At 44.8% G+C, this 20,200-nt stretch overlaps 1 protein-coding gene across 1 annotated transcript in view; it reads right to left on the reverse strand.

Moving 5' to 3' along the window:
• The window catches only part of cacna1c (calcium channel, voltage-dependent, L type, alpha 1C subunit), an 880,695-nt gene that overhangs the window by 144,612 nt on the left and 715,883 nt on the right, over positions 1 to 20,200 (reverse strand). The gene's annotated exons all lie outside the window — the stretch shown is intronic.

The following is a 20,200-nucleotide window of genomic DNA, read 5'->3' on the forward strand; positions in this document are numbered from 1 at the left end:
ATTCTAATTAGTTAACCTTACTTTAAAAAAAAGCATGCAAACTGATTGCCTTAAAAAATAACTGGAATAGGAATTGTATGTGTTAGGACTAGGACTGTTTTGGCCTCTAGAGGCCGCTGTTATTTCCTTTTCGTGTCATGTTTGTTTTGGCCTCTAGAGGCTGCCACTGTTCCTGTGTTTTGTGTTGTGTTAATTGCCTGTTTAGTCCTGATTATTTTCACCTGTGTCCTTTATTAGTTTGTGTATTTATACCCCTTAGTTCAGTCCTCTTGTCACGGAGTCTTTGTGCTGTTATGTTTATCTCCAGTTTCCTCTGTACCGTGTTCTTTGTTTTGCACTTTGCTTTTCTGGTTTTTTGGCTTTTGTTTTGGACCTTTGGATATTTTTATTTTTGTGATCTTCTGAGCTTTTGCATTTTTGCCTTTTCCTTTTTGGACTTTGAACTTTTGATATTTTATTTTTCCCTTTGTCTTCCCAGTGTTGGATTATACTCTTTGTTTTTGTTTTGCCCTGTATATAGTATAAATAAACCTTTTGATACTTTTTCTACTTCCGCCTCACGCCTCTGCATTTGAGTCATCCCCCTGGTGGCCTAGTGGGGGTTTGCTGGATTATCACACCAACGAACCAGGTTCGAATCCCAGCAAAACCCTAACAGAAAGACTCCGTCATGACCGACTCAGCAGAGGCTGCTTCAACTGTCTACCCGGCCAACCTTCAGGGAATTACAGCAGCTTTGACACGCTTCGGAGCGACCATGGATGCTCATGGATGTACGCTCACCAGCCAACGTGAGGCCCTTGCTCGCCACGAGGAACTGCTTCAGCAAATCGGGAAAACCCTGGCACAGCTGCCATCTCTGCCTGCATCTCCTGATCCAGCTCCCGCTCCTGCTCCTGTGCCTCCTGCCATGCTGCCTTCTTCACCTCGCAAACCCAGCCTTCCTGCACCACAGAGGTACGACAGCAAGCACACAGTGAGTGCCGAGAGTTCCTTACCCAGTGTCAACTCACCTTTGAGCTTCAGCCTACCACCTACACTACGGATCGCCGCAAGATTGCCTTTGTGATCACCTTATTAGCTGGTAAGGCGCGAGCCTGGGCTACTGCTATCTGGCAAAGACAGGGACCTGAGTGCCTTGATTTCCAACTGTTTTCTGAAGAGATGCTTCGGGTCTTCGATCAGGCGGACATCAGTACCGACGCAGCCCGAAAGCTCATGTCCATCCGGCAAGGAGGAAGCGTCGCAGATTACGCCATCTCGTTCCGGACGCTCGCAGCAGTAAGTGGATGGAACGAGACTGCTCTGGTGTCAGCCTTCCACCATGGTCTGTCTGACCCCATCAAGGACGGTCTGGCCTCTATTGGATGCCCAAGTGACCTCGAAACCCTCATCTCACATGCTATTCATCTGGACAACAGGATGAGAGAACGTCACCAAGCCTTGAGCCCCCCCAGCCTCCCTACCTCTACCTGGAGACCGTCTACCTCCTTCAGTGACTGTCCAGAACCCATGCAAGTGGGTCGTACTCGTCTCTCTGCATCTGAGAGGGAGCGCAGAAGGAGGGACAAGTGCTGCATCTACTGTGGCAAGCCTGGTCACTTCCGAGCATCATGTCCCGAACTCTTGGGAAAAGGACCGCCCCGTCCAGCCAAGGGAGGGTTGTGATGGGGCCTACCCTCTCTCCCGGACTCCATCTCCTGGGGTGAGTCTGTCCACTCTTGTCAAGCTTTGTTAGACTCAGGGGCGGCTGGGAACTTTATGGATATTCACTTCGCCCAAAGCATCAATATTCCGACTGCACCTCTTGAAGTCCCACTGTCTGTGTCTGCCCTCGATGGCCAAGCGTTAGGTGATGGAAGAGTCACCCAAGTTACTTCTCCAGTCTTCCTCCAGTCTCAAGGTCACAAGGAAGAAATATCCCTGCACCTGATTCCTGCACCTGAGTTCCCAGTTATTCTAGGCCTTCCTTGGCTTACTCGCCACAACCCTCGCATAGACTGGGTAACAAGCCAGGTTGTGGAATGGGGCCCTGCATGCCATGCCTCTTGTCTGCTCTCTAGCTCTCCTGTGTTTCCTGCCAAGCCCCCTGATCTCACTGAGTTATCTCAAGTTCCCACAGAGTACTGGGATCTCAAGGAGGTATTCAGCAAGAGTAGGGCCGCCGTTCTTCCTCCGCACCGGGCCTACGACTGTGCCATTGACTTGCTCCCTGGGACTACCCCTCCTCGTGGCAGACTGTTTTCCCTCTCTCAGCCAGAACGCAAGGCCATGGAGGAATACCTCAAAGACGCCCTGGTCTCTGGGTTCATTCGACCCTCCACCTCACCTGCTGGTGCCGGCTTCTTCTTTGTCGGCAAGAAGGATGGGGGTCTCCGACCATGTATTGACTACAGGGGCCTGAACAAGATCACTGTGCACAACCGATATCCCCTTCCGCTGATGTCCACTGCTTTCGACCTGCTCCAAGGCGCCACCGTCTTCACCAAGTTGGACGTATGGAACGCATACCACCTCATCCGTATCCGACAGGGAGACGAGTGGAAGACTGCCTTTAACACCCCGTCTGGGCACTACGAATACCAGGTGATGCCCTTCGGACTCACCAATGCACCAGCTGTTTTTCAGGCCCTAATCAACGACGTCTTAACCCTTTGGTGACTGACCCCTTGAAAATGGTTCCTCCAGGAACCATGACGTTTCAGTTGTCAAGACAACGGAAAAACTAAAATACAAATACAAGAGCATTTTGTTTTGTGCACAAGAGCATTGTGACGTATCTTTCTGTTTTTGTATTTTAGTTTTTCCGTTGTCTTGACAACTGAAACGTCATCGTTCCTGGAGGAACCATTTTCAAGGGGTCAGTCACCAAAGGGTTAAGGGACATGATTAACCTGTATGTTTTTGTCTACCTCGACGACATCCTTATCTTTTCCAAGACCGTGCAGGAGCACCGCCACCATGTCCGCCAGGTTCTCCAGAGGCTGCTACAGAACAATCTGTTCGCCAAGGCCCAGAAATGCGAATTTCATGTTCCCGAGGTCTCCTTTCTGGGATTTATTGTATGGACAGGCCAACTCCAAATGGACCCTGCCAAGACCCTGGCCGTCCGGGACTGGCCTACTCCCAAGTACGTTAAGGAGGTTCAGCGGTTCTTAGGATTCGCTAACTTCTATCGCAAGTTCATCAGGAACTTCAGTTCTGTGGCAGCACCCATGTCAGACCTCACCAAAGGGACAGGTGGATCTTATGTCTGGTCTCCTCAGGCGGAAAAGGCGTTCAAAGACCTCAAGGACCGCTTCTGCACGGCACCCATTCTGGTCCTCCCGGACATCTCCCAACCATTCATCGTGGAGGTGGACGCCTCGGACAGTGGTGTCGGTGCGGTGCTCTCTCAACGTTCAGAAGGAAAGCTGCACCCTTGCGCTTACTTCTCCCACTGCCTGAGTCCTGCGGAGTCCCGGTACGATGTGGGGGATCGAGAACTGCTAGCGGTCAAACTGGCCCTTGAGGAGTGGAGGCACTGGCTGGAGGGAGCGCAACATCCATTCCTGGTTTGGACTGACCACAAGAACCTGGAGTACCTCCAGCAAGCCAAGAGACTGAACCCTCGACAGGCTAGGTGGGCCCTGTTTTTCAGTCGGTTTGACTTCACCCTCTCGTACCGCCCCGGCTCCAAGAACACCAAACCTGACGCACTGTCCAGGCTGTTCTCTGCCACTAACAGGGAGAATGAAGTCGGACCTATTATCCCTGTGTCCCGGATTGTGGCCCCTGTCCGCTGGGGTATTGAGGAGGCCGTCCGACGAGCCCAACGCCAGGACCCCAGTCCTGGGACAGGGCCACCGGGCCTCTTGTATGTCCCACATCAAGCCCGGTCCAAGGTTCTCCAGTGGGGTCACTCTTCCCCTCTCACCGCCCACCCGGGAGCTCGGAGGACCCTGGACTTCCTGAAAAGACGCTTCTGGTGGCCTAACATGGAGAAGGAAGTAAGGTCATTTGTCCTGTCCTGTGAGGTTTGCACCAGAACCAAGAACCCATGACAGCGTCCCCAGGGTCTCCTGCATCCTCTGACTATTCCCCGGCGTCCCTGGTCCCACGTGGCAGTCGACTTCATCACGGGTCTCCCTGAGTCACAAGGTAACACGGTCATTTTGGTCATAGTTGACAGATTCTCCAAGGCCTGCCGCTTCATACCACTGTGCAAACTCCCCTCTGCTCTTGAAACAGCTAAACTTGTGTTTAATCATGTCTTCCGAGTCTTTGGTCTCCCACAGGACATCGTCTCAGACCGAGGGCCCCAGTTCTCCTCCCGAGTGTGGCACGGGTTCTGCAAGGTCATCGGAGCCACTGCCAGCCTCTCCTCTGGGTTTCACCCACAGTCCAATGGTCAGATGGAGAGGCTCAACCAGGACCTGGAAACCACCCTGCGAGGCCTGGCTATGGATAACCCGACATCGTGGAGCACCTGGCTGCCATGGGCAGAGTACGCCCACAACACCCTGCAGTCATCGGCCACCAAGCTGTCGCCATTCCAGTGCCAATTTGGGTTCCAGCCACCTCTGTTCCCGGACCAGGAGGAGGACGCGGGGGTGCCCTCGGTCAACCAATATGTAAGACGGTGTCGCAAGACCTGGAGCAAGGTTAGGAAGACCCTCATACAGACCTCCAGAACCAACCAGACTCAGGCCAACCGCCATAGAAGACCTGCACATGCTTTCCGCCCTGGGCAGCGGGTTTGGCTGTCCACTAAGGACCTTCCGCTGCGGGTGGAGAACCGCAAGCTTGCTCCTCGCTACATTGGCCCCTTCAAGGTGGTGCGCAGGGTTAACCCTGTCGCCTACCGGCTCCAGTTGCCCCGGACTCTGAGGATCAACCCCACTTTCCATGTTTCCCTGTTGTGGCCCGTACTGATGTCTACGTATGCCCCTGCCCCTAGGAACCCCCCACCCCCCCGCATCTTCCAGGGTCAGACTGTGTTCACTGTGCATCGCCTGCTTGACTCCCGCCGGGTCCGCGGCAGGTTGCAATATCTGGTGGACTGGGAGGGCTATGGTCCTGAGGAGCGCTGCTGGGTTCCTGCTCGGGATGTCCTAGATAAAGAACTGTGTCGGGACTTCCATTCAGCCCATCCGGATCGCCCTGGGAACGTCAGGAGACGCTCCTAGAGGGGGGGGGGGGGGTCCTGTTAGGACTAGGACTGTTTTGGCCTCTAGAGGCCGCTGTTATTTCCTTTTCGTGTCATGTTTGTTTTGGCCTCTAGAGGCTGCCACTGTTCCTGTGTTTTGTGTTGTGTTAATTGCCAGTTTAGTCCTGATTATTTTCACCTGTGTCCTTAATTAGTTTGTGTATTTATACCCCTTAGTTCAGTCCTCTTGTCACGGAGTCTTTGTGCTGTTATGTTTATCTCCAGTTTCCTCTGTACCGTGTTCTTTGTTTTGCACTTTGCTTTTCTGGTTTTTTGGCTTTTGTTTTGGACCTTTGGATATTTTTATTTTTGTGATCTTCTGAGCTTTTGCATATTTGCATTTTCCTTTTTGGACTTTGAACTTTTGATATTTTATTTTTCCCTTTGTCTTCCCAGTGTTGGATTATACTCTTTGTTTTTGTTTTTTGTTTTGCCCTGTATATAGTATAAATAAACCTTTTGATACTTTTTCTACTTCCACCTCACGCCTCTGCATTTGAGTCATCCCCCTGGTGGCCGAGTGGGGGTTTGCTGGATTATCACACCAACAAACCAGGTTCGAATCCCAGCAAAACCCTAACAGTATGTTGCACGGGCAAATAATTATTTATTTGTTAGTACAACATACAATTCCTATTCCATTTAACTTTTTAAGAAAATCGGTTTGTATGTTTTTTCAAGTAAGTTTAACTTTTAGAATATACAGTGCAGAAATTATCGTCAGGGTCCATCACAAAAGTCAGTACACAAGCAGGACCATTCAAAAAGATAATCCATATCAAAAAGGAAAAACAGGTTCAAGGTCAAAACTGGGAAGTCAGATAATAGTTAGGGAGCTAGAAACTGAAAAAAAGGAAATGTGGAGCTCAGTGACACATTTAACATGGACAAAACTTCAGGAAGATAATAAGAAACAAAAGGGTATTGATACATAGATGAATCAGGAAACAATGTGGGAACAATGAGGATGATAACACAAAGAGGTGGAGACAGAAACAGGAAATGAAAATAAAGAATGTTGTAACAAGAGCATGGCTAAAAGACAGTGCTTTGAGGGAATTGTGTGTTGATTAATGGCCAAAAAAATCAATTTGGTCTATTTTTGAATGAAATTTGTCACGAGGTGATAATAATAATAATAATAATAATAATAATAATAATAATATAATAAAATATTATTATTATTATTATTATTATTATTCACAACAACAACAACAACAATAGCCACTAGTGGCGATAAAGGGCCCTTGCACTTGAGGCCAAGCCTCTATCCCTGAGTAGCAGTGGCCAGGACTGATGTGTGTACCAAATTTCATGAGTCAGATTTTTTTCGGCAACTGTCCAGGTCCAAATGGTGGCACTACACAAGAGGTTCACTTTGGGTGGGGGGATATCATCAGAACCCTGATGTCCTATAACCTGTGAAGTTTTAGCTCCATCAGGCAATGCATGGTGAATTTATGACACACTTCCTCTTTGCATGGCAAAACATACAAATTTATTGGTTCGCCATTTCAACATCATGCAAGATATCACAAATCCTTTTGCAAGTCAATTGGCTAAAACAATGTGCATTTCAGTTTTGTTCATCTTGGGGCACCCCAAACACCTACCAATTTTGACAAGGATAGATGAAACTATATACCGGACAGAAGTCTCAATGACATGCGGGGGCACTATGGAGTCCCCCGGACACACCTGGGGTAAAGCCCCTATCGGTGAGTAGCGATGCGCATGACTGACGTGTCTAGCAAATTTCATAAGTTTTCAAATATTTCCAAGGTGTTAAATCTGTATTTTTGAACTAGGTGGCGCTAAGGAGTTATTGAAGCCCATCTAGACTGATTTACTATATCAACTCAAATTACATCAGAGGACAAATATATGTGCAAAGTTTCATGAGTTTTTAGCCATCGTAAGCCCCTCAAAATAGCATGGGAAAATTTCAAAACCCACATTCCATCCAGCATGGCTGACTTCCTGTTGGGCGGAGTCAAATACAACCAAGGGACTTTTGTCCTGTATCACATGAGTATTGATCACACGAAATCTTGTGCCGATGCGAGCAACTTCATGCCAACTATAGCTTGTCCTGTCAATGTCCACATGGAGGCACTATACCAGAGGGTGTCTTTGGGCATGTGGGTATCTTCAGAACCATGACATCCTATAAACTCTGAAGATTGAGCCATACAGTGGGGCAAAAAAGTATTTAGTCAGCCACCAGTTGTGCAAGTTCTCCCACTTAAAAAGATGAGAGAGGCCTGTAATTTTCATCATAGGTACACTTCAACTATGAGAGACAGAATGGGGGGAAAGAATCCAGGAAATCACCTAGAAACAAGCAAGATTACTGGCTCTCACAGACCTGTAACTTCTTCTTTAAGAGGCTCTTCTGTCCTCCACTCGTTACCTGTATTAATGGCACCTGTTTGAACTCATTATCAGTATAAAAGACACCTGTCCACAAGCTCAAACAGTCACACTCCAAACTCCACTATGGCCAAGACCAAAGAGCTGTCAAAGGACACCAGAAACAAAATTGTAGACCTGCACCAGGCTGGGAAGACTGAATCTGCAATAGGTAAAGCAGCTTGGTGTGAAGAAATTAACTGTGGGAGCAATTATTAGAAAATGGAAGACATACAAGACCACTGATAATCTCCCTCAATCTGGGGCTCCATGCAAGATCTCACCCCGTGGGGTCAAAATGATCACAAGAACGGTGAGCAAAAATCCCAGAACCACACGGGGGGACCTAGTGAATGACCTGCAGAGAGCTGGGACCAAAGTAACAAAGGCTACCATCAGTAACACACTACGCCACGAGGGACTCAAATCCTGCAGTGCCAGACGTGTCCCCCTGCTTAAGCCAGTACATGTCCAGGCCTGTCTGAAATTTGCTAGAGAGCATTTGGATGATCCAGAAGAGGATTGGGAGAATGTCATATGGTCAGATGAAACCAAAATAGAACTTTTTGGTAAAAACTCAACTTGTTGTGTTTAGAGGAGAAAGAATGCTGAGTTGCATCCAAAGAACACCATACCTACTGTGAAGCATGGGGGTGGAAACATCATGCTTTGAGGCTGTTTTTCTGCAAAGGGACCAGGACGACTGATCCGTGTAAAGGAAAGAATGAATGGGGCCATGTATCGTGAGATTTTGAGTGAAAACCTCCTTCCATCAGCAAGGGCATTGAAGATGAAACATGGCTGGGTCTTTCAGCATGACAATGATCCCAAACACACCGCCCGGGCAACGAAGGAGTGGCTTCGTAAGAAGCATTTCAAGGTCCTGGAGTGGCCTAGCCAGTCTCCAGATCTCAACCCCATAGAAAATCTTTGGAGGGAGTTGAAAGTCCATGTTGCCCAGTGACAGCCCCAAAACATCACTGCTCTAAAGGAGATCTGCATGGAGGAATGGGCCAAAATACCAGCAACAGTGTGTGAAAACCTTGTGAAGACTTACAGAAAACATTTGACCTCTGTCATTGCCAACAAAGGGTATATAACAAAGTATTGAGATGAACTTTTGTTATTGACCAAATACTTATTTTCCACCATAATTTGCAAATAAATTCTTTAAAAATCAGACAATGTGATTTTCTGGATTTTTTTTTCCCCATTTTGTCTCTCATAGTTGAGGTATGCCTATGATGAAAATTACAGGCCTCTCTCATCTATTTAAGTGGGAGAATTTGCACAATTGGTAACTGACTAAATACTTTTTTGCCCCACTGTATCAGGCAATGCATGGTGAATTCATGACTCATTTCCTGTTTGTGTAGTGTAACGTATAAATGTATTGGTTCACCATTTCAACATCTTGTGACATATCAGAAATCCCTTCGCATTTTAAGATCAGCCACATCTTGACATGAAGTATCCAAATATGCCATGGATCCAACAAACCGCCTAGGAGGAGTTTGTTAAAACCTAACATGTGTCAAAATGCACAAAACCAAAAATCTCTCACTTCCTGTTGAGTATAGCTGATGCAATGTATACAGTTAGGTCCATAAATATTTGGACAGAGACAACATTTTTCTAATTTTGGTTCTGTACATTACCACAATGAATTTTGAACAAAACAATTCAGATGCAGTTGAAGTTCAGACTTTCAGCTTTAATTCAGTGGGTTGAACAAAATGATTGCATAAAAATGTGAGGAACTAAAGCATTTTTTAAACACAATCCCTTCATTTCAGGGGCTCAAAAGTAATTGGACAAATTAAATAATTGTAAATAAAATGTTCATTTCTAATACTTGGTTGAAAACCCTTTGTTGGCAATGACTGCCTGAAGTCTTGAACTCATGGGCATCACCAGACGCTGTGTTTCCTCCTTTTTAATGCTCTGCCAGGCCTTTACTGCAGCGGTTTTCAGTTGCTGTTTGTTTGTGGGCCTTTCTGTCTGAGGTTTAGTCTTTAACAAGTGAAATGCATGCTCAATTGGGTTGAGATCAGGTGACTGACTTGGCCATTCAAGAATATTCCACTTCTTTGCTTTAATAAACTCCTGTGTTGCTTTGGCTTTATGTTTTGGGTCATTGTCCATCTGTATTATGAAATGCCGACCAATCAGTTTGGCTGCATTTGGCTGGATTTGAGCACACAGTATGTCTCTGAATACCTCAGAATTCATCCGGCTGCTTCTGTCCTGTGTCACATCATCAATAAACACTAGTGACCCAGTGCCACTGGCAGCCATGCATGTCCAAGCCATCACACTGCCTCCACCGTGTTTTACAGATGATGTGGTATGCTTTGGATCATGAGCTGTACCACACCTTCGCCATACTTTTTTCTTTCCATCATTCTGGTAGAGGTTGATCTTGGTTTCATCTGTCCAAAGAATGTTCTTCCAGAACTGTGCTGGCTTTTTTAGATGTTTTTTAGCAAAGTCCAATCTAGCCTTTTTATTCTTGAGGCTTATGACTGGCTTGCACTGTGCAGTGAACCCTCTGTATTTACTTTCATTCAGTCTTCTCTTTATGGTAGATTTGGATATTGATACGCCTACTTCCTGGAGAGCGTTGTTCACTTGGTTGGCTGTTGTGAAGGGGTTTCTCTTCACCATGGAAAATTATTCTGCGATCATCCACCACTGTTGTCTTCTGTGGGCATCCAGGTCTTTTTGCATTGATGAGTTCACCAGTGCTTTCTTTCTTTCTCAGGATGTACCAAACTGTAGATTTTGCCACTCCTAATATTGTAGCATTTCTTGGATGTTTTTTTTTTCTGTTTTCGCAGCTTAAGGATGGCTTGTTTCACCTGCATGGAGAGCTCCTTTGACCGCATGTTTTCTTCACAGCAAAATCTTCCAAATGCAAGCACCACACCTCAAATCAACTCCAGGCCTTTTATCTGCTTGAGAATGACATAATGAAGGAATTGCCCACACCTGCCCATGAAATAGCCTTTGAGTCAATTGTCCAATTACTTTTGGTCCCTTTAGAAACAGGGTGGCACATGTTAAGGAGCTGAAACTCCTAAACCCTTCATCCAATTTTAATGTGGATACCCTCAAATGAAAGCTGAAAGTCTGGACTGTCTGGACTTTATGTCCATGTCATTTTATATAACTATAACTTGAATATGTTTCAGTAAACAGGTAAAAAAAAGAAAATTTGTGTTAGTGTCCAAATATATATGGATCTAACTGTAGGTAGTTTTGTTCATCTAGGGGCACTCCACACACCTACCAAATTTGACACAGATAGGTGAAACTATATACCGGGCAGGAGTCTCAATGACATATGGGGGTGCTATGGAGTCCCCCAGACACACCTGGGGGCAAACCCCTATGACTATCTAGCGGTGTGCATGACTGACATGTATACCAAATTTCATGAGTTTTTGAATATGTACAGGGTGTCAAATCTGTATTTTTGAACTAGGTGGCACTATGAAGTTAATGAAACCCACCTAGACAAATTTACCATATCACTTCAAATTGTATCATTGGACAAATGTATGTGCAAATTTCATGTTTTTACCCTTCGTAAGCCCCTCAAAACAGCGCAGGAATATTTCAAAATCCCACATTCCATCCAGCATGGCTGACTACCTGTTGGGTGGAGTCAAATACAACCAAGTGAAATTTATCCTGTATCACAAGAATATCAATTACACCAAATTTCATGCCAGTCTGAGCAACTTCATCTCAACCATAGCCTGTTCTCAGGGGTGCTATAGAGGTGCTCCAGGACCACGCCCAGTCCCTTGCTCAATGTAACTTTGTGATTTTATGCACATTTGATCACTGTGCCAAAATTCATGAGTTTTTGAGCATCACAAGTGCATCAAAAATGAGTTTTTGCATGGATAATAACAATAATAATAATAATAATAATAATAATAATAATAATAAAATATGCTGAAAACAATAGGGCTTTGCACCAGGCCCTAAAAATATAGCTGCAGGCAGTGGGGAGGGGGGGGTCAAGCAGGCCAGCAGGGCATAGCTGTGATGGAAACATCATGTCATTTTGTCAAGGACAATGCTGTATGTGCTCGCAGCTGAAGGGTGAGTGGACCCTTCGAGCCAATGCTGCCACTCTTTGAGAACTAGCTTAATGGCAAGCAGTTCCCTGTTGCCGACATCGTAGTTCCTCTCTGCAGAAGAAAGTTTTTTCAAGAAGAAAGCTATGGGATGCAGTCTCTGTTTCTCACCAAACCGCTGAGACAGAATCGTGCCTACTCCCGTATCAGATGCATCCACTTCTACTGTAAATTGTTTAGTAGGATCTGGATGCTGGAGGACCAGAGCAGATGTGAAGGCCTGCTTGAGATGCTCAAATGCTTCCTCAGCCTTGGGGTTTCACTGGAGGTGCTTTGGTCCCTTCTTCAGCAAAGTCATTAATGGGGTAGCTATAGTGCTGAAGCCCCTGATGAACCGGTGATAGAAATTCGCAAACTGCAAAAAGCGCTGAAGCTCTCTCACAGAAGTAGGTGTGGGCCAGGATGTAACCATGGAGACCTTGGAGGAGTCCATGCTAACTGCTTTGGCGCTTATAATATTTCCTAGGAAGGAGATTCGAACCTGATGAAACTCACATTACTCGGCTTTGATGTAGAGGTGATTTTCTAGCAGGTGATTCAGCATGGTTCTGATGTGTTTCTTGTGACTTTCTTCATCTGGGGAGTAGATCAGGATGTCATCAATGTATGCGATGGCATATCTCCCTAACATGTCCCGTAGGATGTTGTTGATGAAGCACTGGAACATGCTAGGTGCCGAAGAAAGACAGTACGGCATCACCCAGTACTCAAAATGACTGGCATTCATCCTAAAGGCGGTTTTCCATTCATCGCCCTTTTTGATCCTGATTAAGTTGTATACACTGCAGAGATCCAACTTGGAAAAGATCATAGCTGATCTAAGTTGTTCTAGTGCTGCAGGAACTAGTGGAAGAGGGTAAGGTTATTTTACCGATACCTGGTTCAAACCTCTATAATCAATACGTGGTTGGAGTCTGCCGCCTCATTTCTCCACAAAAAAGAAGCCTGTAGAAGTGGGAGATTTGGACAGGCGGATGCATCCTTGCTTAAGGGCCCCTTGGATGGTGGTATGTTCATTCTGGGACAGGAGGTAGATACGCCCCCATGGTGGTGACATGCCTGGCAGTAGGACCATAGCGCAGTCATAGGGTCAATGCAGCGGTAGCCCGTATGCCTTTCCCTTGCTAAAGACCTCCTGCAGGTCCATGTAACACTCCGGGATGCCATCCAGGGAGTCAGGTTGAGGACTCTCCACAGTATTGGATGAAAGATTGACTTGGAGATGAGAGATACAGTTCTGAAAACAAGTTGGAGACCAGTAAGTTCCAATAAGTTCCAATAAGTGCATAAACAAGCTCCAGTTAGTTCAAAATGCAGCAGCAAGAGTCCTTACTAGAACTAGAAAATATGACCACATCACGCCTGTCTTATCCACACTGCATTGGCTCCCAATCAAATTTCATATTGATTATAAAATACTACTATTGACCTTTAAAGCACTAAATGGTCTCGCACCACAGTACCTGAGTGAACTTCTGCTCCTCTATGACCCACCACACCTACTTAGATCAAAAGGTGCAGGCTATCTGCTGGTACCTCATATAGTGAAGGCTACATCAGGGGGCAGAGCCTTTTCTTACAAAGCTCCACAGTTATGGAACAGCCTTCCAAGTAATGTTCGGGAATCAGATACAGTCTCAGCATTTAAGTCTAGACTGAAAACATATCTGTTTAGTCAAGCCTTTTGTTAATGGTGTTTATGAGGTAAAGGTGTAGATCTGGAGGGTCCTCAGACATAGAGTGTTTTGGTAAACTGGGATGTATGGATGCTGTCAGTCCCCACTCGCTTGCTCACTCGAGTTTGTTGATGGTGTAGTGGCTGGCTGCTTTATGTCCCGGGGCTCCCTCATGCCTGTGTTACCTTCTGGTTCTCCCCTTTTAGTTATGCTGTCATAGTTAGTTGCCGGAGTCCCTGCTTGTACTCAGTGCAATATGTATACTGTTCCTACTTATTCAGGTGACATTGGGCATATCTAACCACCTGCATTTTCTCCCCCCCCCCAAAATCTGTCCCTCTGAGTTACATGGAGTCAACAGGAAATCTTTTGGTGGAGAGGGTGGAGACCTCGACTGGCTATTGTAGCCTGCAGGGAATTGGCCATCAGACATTCTGTCGCATGTCCCAGACCCGGAGAAATGTAACTGAATTGTTTTGGCCAGCCCTAAGGGTCCCATCTGCATCTCATCATTGCTGAGGAGTGTGCTCCCATCACCCAATCAAGCATCCAGCCAAAGCAGGTCATGATATTTTTTTAATCATATTAACATGCCATTGTTGTGTGTTAATGCCTGATATCAAGAGACTCGTCTCTGCGAGCCTACCACACAGATTTAATACTTGTGTCATTTTTAGGGCATACCTAACAACCTGTGTTTTCTTTCTCTCTTTTTCTCCCCCCCCCCATCTATCCCTCTGAGTTACATGTTGGTCCTGGGATTGAGATGCTGGCCTCTTCTGCCCCTCGGACCTGCTTGATCCATCCTGGTGCCCTGTGTCTGGTCGGAGTTTTATCGCATCGCTCCTGTGGAGGATGGCCCCATGAGGACAGTTGAGGGTTATACCTGGAGGATGCTCTGGACTCTTACAGTAATGCTTTTATGGCTGAGGACTACAGTTGACTTGCTAACTTTAGGACTGCAGTTGTCATGAACAGTTTTGCACTCAAGTTTCCATCAATGAAGAGTTTATAACATCAACGAAACTGTCTTCATGTTAAAACTGTTAATGTTATAGTCATGCTGTCTGTTGTTGCCCAAATGAGGATGGGTTCCCTTTTGAGTCTGGTTCCTCTCGAGGTTTCTTCCTCATGTCGTCTGAGGGAGTTTTTCCTTGCCACCGTCGCCACAGGCTTGCTCACTGGGGATAGATTAGGGATAAAATTAGCTCATGTTTTAAGTCATTCAAATTCTGTAAAGCTGCTTTGCGACATTGTTTATTGTTAAAAGCGCTATACAAATAAACTTGACTTGACCATTGGAGAATTTCCTTGTTCTGCCATGAAATCAAGGGATCGTGAAGCTGCACCCATGGATAGCCAAGAATAAGATCGAGACTTACAACCCCGATTCCCAAAAAGTTGGGACAAAGTACAAATTGTAAATAAAAACGGAATGCAATGATGTAGAAGTTTCAAAATTCCATATTTTATTCAGAATAGAACATAGATGACATATCAGATGTTTAAACTGAGAAAATCTATCATTTAAAGAGAAAAATTAGGTGATTTTAAATTTCATGACAACAACACATCTCAAAAAAGTTGGGACAAGGCCATGTTTACCGCTGTGAGACATCCCCTTTTCTCTTTACAACAGTCTGTAAATGTCTGGGGACTGAGGAGACAAGTTGCTCAAGTTTAGGGATAGGAATGTTAACCCATTCTTGTCTAATATAGGATTCTAGTTGCTCAACTGTCAGGTCTTTTTTGTCGTATCTTCCGTTTTATGATGCGCCAAATGTTTTCTATGGGTGAAAGATCTGGACTGCAGGCTGGCCAGTTCAGTACCCGGACCCTTCTTCTACGCAGCCATGATGCTGTAATTGATGCAGTATGTGGTTTGGCATTGTCATGTTGGAAAATGCAAGGTCTTCCCTGAAAGAGACGTCATCTGGATGGGAGCATATGTTGCTCTAGAACCTGGATATACCTTTCAGCATTGATGGTGTCTTTCCAGATGTGTAAGCTGCCCATGCCACATGCACTAATGCAACCCCATACCATCAGAGATGCAGGCTTCTGAACTGAGCGCTGATAACAACTTGGGTTGTCCTTCTCCTCTTTAGTCCGAATGACACGGCGTCCCTGATTTCCATAAAGAACTTCAAATTTTGATTCGTCTGACCACAGAACAGTTTTCCACTTTGCCACAGTCCATTTTAAATGAGACTTGGCCCAGAGAAGACGTCTGCGCTTCTGGATCATGTTTAGATATGGCTTCTTCTTTGAACTATAGAGTTTTAGCTGGCAACGGCGGATGGCACAGTGAATCGTGTTCACAGATAATGTTCTCTGGAAATATTCCTGAGCCCATTTTGTGATTTCCAATACAGAAGCATGCCTGTATGTGATGCAGTGCCGTCTAAGGGCCCGAAGATCACAGGTACCCAGTATGGTTTTCCGGCCTTGACCCTTATGCACAGAGATTCTTCCAGATTCTCTGAATCTTTTGATGATATTATGCACTGTAGATGATGATATGTTCAAACTCTTTGCAATTTTACACTGTCAAACTCCTTTCTGATATTGCTCCACTATTTGTTGGCGCAGAATTAGGGGGATTGGTGATCCTCTTCCCATCTTTACTTCTGAGAGCCACTGCCACTCCAAGATGCTCTTTTTATACCCAGTCATGTTAATGACCTATTGCCAGTTGACCTAATGAGTTGCAATTTGGTCCTCCAGATGTTCCTTTTTTGTACCTTTAACTTTTCCAGCCTCTTATTGCCCCTGTCCCAACTTTTTTGAGATGTGTTGCTGTCATGAAATTTCAAATGAGCCAATATTTGGCATGAAATTTCAAAATGTCTCACTTTCGACATTTGACATGTTGTCTATGTTCTATTGTGAATACGATATCAGTTTTTGAGATTTGTAAATTATTGCATTCCATTTTTATTTACAATTTTTACTTTGGCCCAACTTTTTTGGAATCAGGGTTGTACAGTATTAGTGACAGAGTGAGATGTTTTCAGAATGCAGAATGTCCACTTGGATGTGGAGTGGCATGGTCCGCGAATTGATGAAGCCATCTTCCATTGGTCCTCCATCGATGGTCCTTATGCTGAGTGCACTCTGCAGGGGGACCATGGGCAGGTTGAATTTCTGCACGATAGAGCAGCTGATGAAGTTCCCTTCCGCCCCTGAATTGATAAAAGCCCATAGGACGTGTGTGGAGTCAGTCAGCTTCAGTAATACTGGCACTTTAAAAGACTTGGAATTATATTTTCTCACTGGACTCACACTGCATGTAGAATATTCTGCTGGAGCTGTATGGGATGGATGAATGGGACAGTGGTTGAGCTGATGCACAGAGGTCCCACAGTAGAAGCAAAACCCTACCTTCTCCCTCTCTTGTGCTCAGAGTGGGACATCTGGTCATGTGAGACCTCCATGGGCGAACTGTCCTCAGAAGTTGTGATAGGCTTAGCGCTTTCCTGAATAGAGGGGTGGTGTACCAACAGATGAACAAGTCAAATGGCTAAATCAATAAGAGAGTCCAGCGTGAGTTGTTCATTCCGGCAAGCTAGTTCACTAAGAATTGCGGACGTAATCCTTGGTGAAAGACGGCTTTTAAAGTAGGTTCATTCCATCCACTGGCTGTTGCTAGCATTCTGAAGCTGAGAGCATATTCTGCCATGCTTCGGGGACCTTGTGAAATGGAGAGCAGACTTTCACCGATTTCTATACCCTTCAGTTCATGGTCAAAAACTCTCTTAAACATTGAGGAATTTTTCATCAGAAGTAGCTTGCTCTTGGTTCTTGTTCCACACTGTACTTGCCCAGCATAGCACTTTGCCAGTGAGGAAAGAAAGGAATTTAGCGATCTTATGTTTATCAGAGAGGTTCGGCATGGTAGCGAAAAACATGGAGCATTGAAGCAAGAAACCCTTACAGTCAAGAGCATTTCCGGCAAACTTCTCGGGTGCAGGAAGTTGTAGCACGGGGCTGGGAAGCGGCTCAGGGCATGATAGGAGCGCTTGCAACATCACGGTTGCTAGTTGTGTCATACGGGTGTTGAGATCTGCTAGCATCTGTTGATGTTCTCCCAATAAGTGTCCCTGAGCATTCAACGCAGTCTGCTTCGCCTCTACTGCTACATCCATGGTGGCGAAGTATCCTATCAGAATGCAGGCACTTATGGATGTAAATGCAGAGGAGAGCGGGGAAGCAGACTATCGACGATGCCAAAACGATAGACTAGAAGTGAGGTCAGGAAGCAAGCAAGGGTCGGGCAATCAGCAAACAATGTAAAATAGATGAGACAAATAGCATAAACGAAATAAGGCTAGCAAAATTCAGAAAATCGAGAGGCAGATAGAGAATAGCAAGGCTTGATATGGACTGGATGAAACAATATGATACTTTGCATGGGAGTGGTGTTTGAGAGTGGCTTAAGTAAGGGAAAAGCTAATCCGGGAGATGAGTGTCAGCTGTGATTAGTACTCTGGTGACAGAGGGCGCTGTGTATCTTGGGGCTTGTAGTTCTGAGTGTCCATGTTTGTAGTTTGTGTCTTTGTCACAGGTTTACTGACACCAAGTCCTTAAGTCACCCAAGAGCAACATGAAAGACTGGTGGAAAGCATGCCAAGATCCATGAAAACTGTAATTTAATGTCAGGGTTATTTCACCAAATATTGATTTCTGAACTCATCCTAAATTCACACATTAGTATTGTTGTTTAAAATTGAATATGATCTTGACTTCTGTGCATTATTCAAACTCAGAAAACACTTCATCTTTTTGTCATTTTCACTAGTTGTCATGTTCTACAATTAAATGTTCTAAGTGACAATCATTTTATATGGAATTTGGGGGAAAGCTTGTCAGTAATTTATAGAATTAAACAAAAATGCTCATGTTCCTCAAACACATAAATGGTATATGAAGACTGACTGATCATGTTTAAAGATGTTTGATGGATTTTTTTCATGAAAGTTGCCAAGATTTCTATAGAAAATGAGCGATTGTATTTTTTTCCTCCGGAAAAAAGGAGTCATTAGATATGAACAGGTAAGGAATATACTTTTACTTGCCGTATTATACACAATTTATATATTAATTTTGGTTGTTTTGTCATTCCTGACCATTTATATTGCACTTTTATTTAATTGCCATTCATTCTAGGATATTTTCATGGAAGTTTCTTTCGTTTGTTTACATATCACAACTGTTGGTTAATAAGCAGACATGATTCTCATTTTTCTCATTGAAATTGGTCTTTTTCATTTAAAGACTTTTTCAGTTCAAGCTTTATTCATCAAATACATATGAAAACAGTAATATGTGATATCAAATGGACTTTTAAAGGTCATAGGCAACGGTTGGAGGTGAAACGTAGAATATCAATTTTATTGTCTAGAAGAACGACCCAAAAGGCGAATTCAATCTTCCTAGTGTCTAATTTGCACCCTAAACTTGAATAAAACAGTTAAAATATACTGTTTTGCTCAATTTATGAAGGTTTGTTTACATCTCACTTATGCGCACTTTTACCGCCAGGGGACAGTCGTCGTGACGTCATTTAAGCCAAACAGACTGGGAGCAGTTCTGTGTTTACTTGTGAACCGAGCACACGTGTACGGACTTTGGTTGTGAGAGGTTGTGTAAAATGTCTGAAAGTGAGAGCAATTTTGAAGTAGGAACTCTCCAAATTGAATATCAAGAGGTAAAACCATATATGTATGAACCTATGGCCATTGCGAAGCAATCGGTGAATGTGGCTCACTGGTTTGACTGTGCAGCCTTGGAATCGGACAGCGACTCGGCTGACTCTGATTGCGGTGACCCCGGACCTCAACAAGACTCACACCCAAATAATTTATCCTGGTAGTTATAAATTCTTACTTTTGTCATAATACTAAATAAGAGCCCTTTTGAAGAATAATTAAACCGTCCTCCCTAGTGGATATAGGTAACGATTACTGGACAGTGCGCTGGAAGGTCACATTAGCCTGCCATCCACAGCATTATACTATTTATAGCCTACTCTAAGCAAGGAAATATCCCTTTGTCTCATTTCCACAATGATTGTACATGATCCCTCAGGATTCTTGACTTGTCAATTGCAAGCAAAAGTAAAAATGTTTACCTCCAATCTTCTCCTTTTTGCTTGAGCGTTGCTGATCCATTTCTTCTTTGACTGCTTGATTTTGTTTCATGCACACAATCCACTCTCTCCGCCTCTTCTTCTCTTCCAGAAAAAAACAACCCTCTGGCTTCACGCGCACAATCCACTCTCTCCGCCTCGTCTCCTCTTCTGGAAAAAGCCAACCCTCTCGCTCCATCTCTTCTCCTTTTTTGGAAAAAGCCAACCTTCTCGCTCTGCCTCTTCTCCTTTTTCAGAAAAAGCCAACCCACTTGCTCCGCCTCTTTTCCTTTTTCGGAAAAAGCCAACCCTCTTGTTCCGCCTCTTCTCCTCTTCCGGAAAAAGCCAATCCACTCTTTCTGCCTCTTCTCTCTCAGAAAAAGGTAAAAACTTCTTCCTGAACCGGTCTCAGTGTTACAGTTCACTGCACAACAATAAGGCATGGGGTTTTTTTTAAATTCCTGAACGCACGTCTGCACTCAAGCCGAACAGCAATGCAAATACATGGAAGTGGACTCAACTCAAGTGGTTTGTTTGTCTTAAATGATGTCACATGCCGAGTGGTCACGAAAATAGCTGACAGAAATTCGCCACGATCCGTGCTAACTTATTTTAATTATTACTTATTAACAATACTTCTTGG

This window comes from Neoarius graeffei, chromosome 21 (genome assembly GCF_027579695.1).
Source record: "Neoarius graeffei isolate fNeoGra1 chromosome 21, fNeoGra1.pri, whole genome shotgun sequence".
Taxonomy (NCBI): Eukaryota; Metazoa; Chordata; class Actinopteri; order Siluriformes; family Ariidae; genus Neoarius; species Neoarius graeffei.